This window comes from Elephantulus edwardii, unplaced genomic scaffold, assembly GCF_000299155.1.
Source record: "Elephantulus edwardii isolate Elephantulus edwardi_28Jun2011 unplaced genomic scaffold, EleEdw1.0 scaffold00021, whole genome shotgun sequence".
NCBI lineage: Eukaryota > Metazoa > Chordata > Mammalia > Macroscelidea > Macroscelididae > Elephantulus > Elephantulus edwardii.
Genome location: NW_006399771.1, coordinates 13,653,564 through 13,659,906, shown reverse-complemented (window position 1 = coordinate 13,659,906; position 6,343 = coordinate 13,653,564). Strand labels below are relative to the sequence as shown.

At 39.8% G+C, this 6,343-nt stretch overlaps 1 non-coding gene across 1 annotated transcript; it reads right to left on the bottom strand.

The window, feature by feature from the left end:
• Positions 1-855: 855 nt before the first annotated feature.
• On the bottom strand, positions 856-928 carry TRNAW-CCA. The gene has a single exon. It is a non-coding gene; the product is annotated as a tRNA-Trp (tRNA).
• Between the last annotated feature and the right edge of the window lie 5,415 nt (positions 929-6,343).

Here is a 6,343-nt window from a genome sequence, read left to right as displayed (position 1 = left end):
ATAGATAGATTTATGGAAAACAAAGAAAGAGGGTTATTTCAAAGAAATGATTTATGTGTTTGTTGAGGCTAGCAAGTCTCTGGTCTGTAAGTCAGATCTCCAGAGAGATATGTCTAGGGAGGTGAAGTTCAAATTGTTCAGCAGGCAAGCAGGGCCTTAGGCTACTGGCTTCAGGTGCTGCTGGTTTCCAAGGCTGACACATCCAAAATTTTTGAGAGAGGAAGTTGGCAGATGCCTGGCTTTGGAAACTGGCAAGGCTAAAGTCAGCAAGAATGGCAGGCCACTGTTTCAAGTCTGGAGCTGATGAGCTAGGTGGTGGTTGTTATTGTGAACTGTAGAGTCAGAGTTCACCCATAGCTGACCCTCCAGATGGTTTTCAGAGTCAGTTAATCACATGAGAGGTGATTGCTCATCTTTCTCCCACATAAGGTAGGTAACCAGATTTAAATTAGAAAATCAACAACAACAACAAAATACTGCCTAGGTTTGGTTGTTGGTTCTTTTTGTTTTTCCTTTTGGTTTTCTTTCCAGAGAATCCAAACATACGCGTTATACAAGAGACACCTCGAAGGAGATTACCCCTTAAACAAATGAGGCTGATTGTATATTTATATAACTACCTTTAATCCTTCCTTGTTAACATCACAGAGGTTAGAATTTACAAGCTGCAGGATAGTTACATTATTATACTGAGGATTATGATCATGTTTACAGACATTGTTAATTGGCATGCCATCAATTCTTGTCAGCTTGTTAAACTGTGTTGATTTACATGCTGCTGTGATGTAGGAAGCTATTTCACTAGTATTTAAAATACCAGCAGAGTCACTCATGATGGACAACTTTTGATATCCTTGACTCCCGACGTGATTTGAACATGCAACCTTCTGATCTGGAGTCAGACGCGCTACCGTTGCGCCACGAGGTCACAAAACCTTTTTTTTATTTTATTTTATTATTTTTGTGTGAGTGTACCGTCAAATCAGATCTGATTAGTACAGGAGGAGATTGTCCCTCCTTCCCCAGCAGAGCATCTGGTGGATTCGAACCGTGCGCCTCTGGGATTGTAGTTGCAGCTCCTTACCACTAGGCCACCAGAGCTCCCAATGATGGACAACTTTTAGTGGAGTTTTCAGAATTAAGACATTCAGAGACAGGGCTAGCCAGTGACTACTTCCTCTTTTCTCCCCCGCCCCCATTTGCCTTATCTATTTTTATTCTTGGTGCTTTTTTTTCAATTGTGATTGGAGAGAAATTTTACAAAATAGATTTGTTTTCATTAGATCACTAATAAACATTTTATTGTATTGCATTAGTTATAATTCCTACAGTGAAATGACCTTTTATCTATTTCCTATAATTCTCATTTTTACTAATACTTCTATTCTACCTCATGTTGTCTTCAGGACTGTATTGAAAATGCCTTTCTTTTGGCTTTATACGGCTTACCTTTCTAAAGAATACTGGCCTCTCTGATATTATTTGCAACTTTACTGACCTGTATGTATATTGTTTGGCTAGAAGATGACTCACAATGTAAATTTTGTTCTAGGTTTAAAGGTTGACTAAGGACCATTGTCTCAGGATTTCCATAAGTCTCCATTGGATCAGTAGCTGTGTAATTCTGAAGTAATTAGCCAATGAAAATTTAGAAATGTAAATGCATATTTATGTACATTGAAAATAAAATACATATGGGAGATCTGGTTGTACTTCTAAGGCAAAGGCAGAAGATTTGAATCTCTATGGAGAAAGATAAGCAATCTCCTTTTGTAAGATTTACAAGTTTTTTAAATATACTGGATGGTTTGTTACGAGTTAGTTCTGATTCAATGGCATCTAACAACATCTTGTTATGTACCAAGAGATGGAAACTCCTCATAGCTGACCCTCTAGAAGGTGTTCAGAGGCAGTATAATTACATGGGAGGAGATTCCCATATTTCTCCCATGGAGTAGCTCATGGATTTGAAACATGTGCCTTTGGGATGGCAGCAGAGCTTTGAAGAGTAAGGTATACCTGTTTCAGACCTTCAGGTCTTCTCAATCACCTGCTATCCATCAGAGAGCTAGACAATGAATACGGATGACAGAAGAAAATGTGTTGTCTGTTGTGGTGCCAGAGAAGAGTACTGAACATCCCATAAACTGCCAAAAGATAGGTCTTAGAGAAAGTGTAGCCAGAGTGCTTCTTGGAGGCAAAGATGGTATAGCTTCATCTTTCATACTTTGAACATACAGTAAGGTTCTAGTTCTTGGGAAAGGACCTCATGCTTGAAAAGATATAGGGCTAGCAAAGAAGAGAAAGATCTCCAATGAAAGAGTGTATCACAGATGATGAAGATAGTACAGGATAGGACAGGTTTCAGGTTGGATATGTTGTTGTTGTTGTTACTATGTGCCATTGATTCACCTGACTCACAGTGACCTTATTATGTACAGCATCTCTGATTCCAATACACCAACCCCCATTGCCCCAGTTACAGTATCAATCCAGCTCATCTGGGGTCTTCCTCTCCTGCACTGTCCCCCCATCCTTCCAAGTATGATGTCCTTCTCCAAGGACCAGTCCCTCCTGGCCACATGTCCAAAATATGTGAGACAGAGCTTCAAAATCCTAGACTCCAAAGTCCATGGTATATTCAAGACTCTTCTCCAGCACCATAACTCAAAGACATCAATTCTTCTTCTATCATCCTTAATCATTCTCCCATTCTCTGGTGCATAGCAAGTAATTACAAAGATCATGGCCTGGATTAGGTGTACCTTAGTCTCCAGTCTGACATTGTTGCTTTTCGGTACTCTTGAGAGGTCCCTGATAGTAGATTTTCCCCAATGCAATTTCATCTTTTAATTTCCCAACTGCTGGTGCCACTACTGTTGATTGTGGAGCCAAACAAGCTGTAACTGTTGACAATCTCAATCTCTTCTCCATCTATCTTGGTGCTGTGGCCCAGTGGTGAGAATCTTTGTCTTCTTGATGTTAAGCTTCAATCCATATTGAAGACTACAGTTCTTGACCTTCTGCAGTAAGCACTTCAGGTTCTCTACAGTTTCAACAGTTAAGATTGTTGCATAATATAAGTTGTTGATGAGTCTTTCTCCAATCCTGATGCCCCATTCGTCCTCATAAATGCAGCTTCCAGAATTATCTTTTCTGCATATAGATTGAAAAGGTATGGAGACAGGATACATCCATGACACACATCTTTCCTGATTTTGAACCATGCAGTGTTTCCTTGCTCTGTTCTGAGAACTGCTTCCTGGTCCAAGTATAGGTTCCACATAAACACAATCAAGTGTTCTGGGATTCCCATTTTCCTCAGGTTAGCCACAATTTGTTGTGATCCATATAGTCAAATGCCTTTGCATAGTCAATGAAACAGAGAGATAATTCTTCTAGTACCCTTTATTTTCTGTCAAGATCCATCTGACGTTAGTGATAATGTCTCTAGTGGCACAATCTCTTCTAAACCCAGCTCATATTTCTGGTAATTCTCTGTAAATGTACTGTTCCAGTCTTTTCTGGATAATGTTCAGCAAGATTTTTCTAGCCTGTGATATTAGTGATATTAGGTTAAAGATATCTCTATCTCTATCTATCATCTATCTATCTATCTATCTATCTATCTATCTATCTATCTATCTATCATCTATTTATCTATCTATAATCTATCATCATCTGTCTGTCTATTGTTTAGCTATATTTGTTGTTGTTGTGTACCATCGAGTCAGAACTGACCCATAGCTTCCCTTCCGTGGGTTTTCAGAGACATTTAATCACATGGGAGGAGATTGCCCATCCTGTTCTGTGGAACACCTGACTGTGGGATTATAGTGCAGCTCCTTGCCTCTAGTCTACTGGAGAGAAATAGCTAGCTAGATGATAGATAGATAGATAGATAGATAGATAGATAGATAGATAGATAATGATGTTGTTGTTGTTGTTGTTATTGTTTAGTGTTGTTGAGTTGTAGGCAACTCATAGCAACCCTATGAATGAAAGACCTGAATACTTGTATAACTTTCATAATTTCTCCAAATTCATAGAGTTTCTGGAGGCAAGCTATTTTGGAAGTGGATGCCATTCCTGCTTCAAAGCTTGTTTTAATCAGGAGTTCCACCAAACACTGTCCACCAAGGGAAACCATTATTGCATTTGACACATCAATTTTACAGTGTTCAGCATCACAGCAACCACAAGTTACCTCTCTACAGCAAATGGACAGACCAATGTTATACCACTTAGAAGAATATTTGACCAAAAACAATTAAAACCAGGCCCTTGGGCTGCAGGCCCTCAGGCCCAAATGCCTTTTTAAATAGGACGCCAGGATACAATCAGCTCACACCAATGGCCCATAAACAATGCCCCAGAGTCTCACAAGAACCACAAATCCAAACCTCTGTAAAGTCAGACTGCTTCAGAATACTCTCCACCTGCATTCCTTACTGGTGAATAAATGTGTTTTTAAATAGGAGGCTGGAATTCAACTAACTTATACCCAAAGGCAAGTAAACAATGCCCCAGCTCTCACCAGAACCACAAATCCAAACCTCTGTAGAGTAAGACTGCTTCAGAATACTCCCCACCTGCATCCCTTAGTGGTGAATGAATGTCTTTTTAAATAGGAGGATGGAATACAATCAACTGACAGCCAGTGCCCCAGAGTTTCACCAGAACCACAAATACAAAACTCTGTAGACTCAGACTGCTTCAGAATATTCCCCACTGGCATCCCTAACTGATGAACAAGTGCCTTTTTAAATAGGAAGAAGGAATACAATCAACTCAAAGCCAGAGTTTCATCAGAACCATGAATCCAATCCTCTGTGTGTGTGTGTATATATATATCCTCAAAGATCATTTTGTAAAGTTTCACTCAGTGTATAATGTGTATGAAGGATGATAGAAAAAGAATCAAGGTCTTTGAATGTCTTTGAGTTGTGGAGCTGAAGAAGAATACTGAGCACACTATGGACTGCCAAGAGGACAATCAGGTTTGTCCTGTTGTTGTTGTTAGGTGCCACTGAGTTGAGTACAACTCATAGCCACCCTATTAACCACAGAACTGAGCCCTTTCCTATCCTTGCCATGCTCACACTTCCTGACATAGTGGAGACCATGTGGCAGTCACAATGTCGATCCTCCTGGTCGAGGGTCTTTCTCTTTTTTACTGACCCTACCTTCTGAGCAACATGTCCTTCTCCAAGGAATAGCCCCTCCTAGCAACCTGACCAAAGTATATGAGGAATGACCTCATCATCTTTTTATCCAAAGAGCACTCTGGCTGCACCGTCTCCAAGACTTATTTGTTCTATTGGCAGTACATGGGATATTCAGCACTCTTCTCCAACACTGCAGCTCAAAGGCATCACTTCTTCTTCTGTAACGCTTATTCATTGTCCAACTCTCAGATACATAACAAGTGATCAGAAAGACCATTTCCTGAATCAGATGCAACTTAGTCCTGAAACTGACATCATTAGTCCTTAATAATTTGGAGAGGTTTGTCCTAGGGAAGGTGAAATCAAATTGCTTCTTAGAGGCAAGGATTGTGAAGCTATGGCTGACATACTTTCGGTATGTTGTCAAGTGGTACCAGGCCTGGAGAAACAGGGCAAGAGAAGGAAGACCTTTTAGACCCTGGAGATGGATTGACATAGCTTCTGGGGTAATGACGGTAGGTATGTAGAAGACTGGCTTAGGCAGGATAAGACAGGATTCAGATATAATGTGCATAAGGTCACTGTACGTTGTAGGTGGCTCAATGGAACATTACAATGACAGCAATAAGGTCCCAAGAAAGGTGATCCAACAGAATGTAGAAATTAATGAACAATATAATTACTATCACAAGCAAGCAAAATATTACTGAGGAATATCCCCAAGTAGCTACAGCAGTACAATGACAGGGAATAGCCAGAAGTTTAAGCAAAGTTTAGAAGAGGCTGTGGCACCAAGAATATCATTCCTGATGTAGGAACGATCTTGGCTGAAAGCAGAGAATACCAGAAGAATGTCTGTTTTTTATTGATTATACAAAGGCATTTGACTGTATAGATCATAGCAAAGTATGGCTAATGTTGAAAAAAATGGCAATCTAAGCACACTTAATTGTACTTATACAAAATCAATACTTAGACAAACAAACTGTTGTCCAAATGGAGCAAGGGAAAATGGCATGGTTTAAAATTAGGAAGGATGTGTGCCAGGGTTATCTCTTTTCTGCATACTTATTCAATCTGTATGATGAGCAAACAGTTCATGAAGCTGGAGTCTATGAATAGAAATGTAGCATCAGGATTCGAGGAAAACTCGTCAGTAACCTGTGTTATGCAGA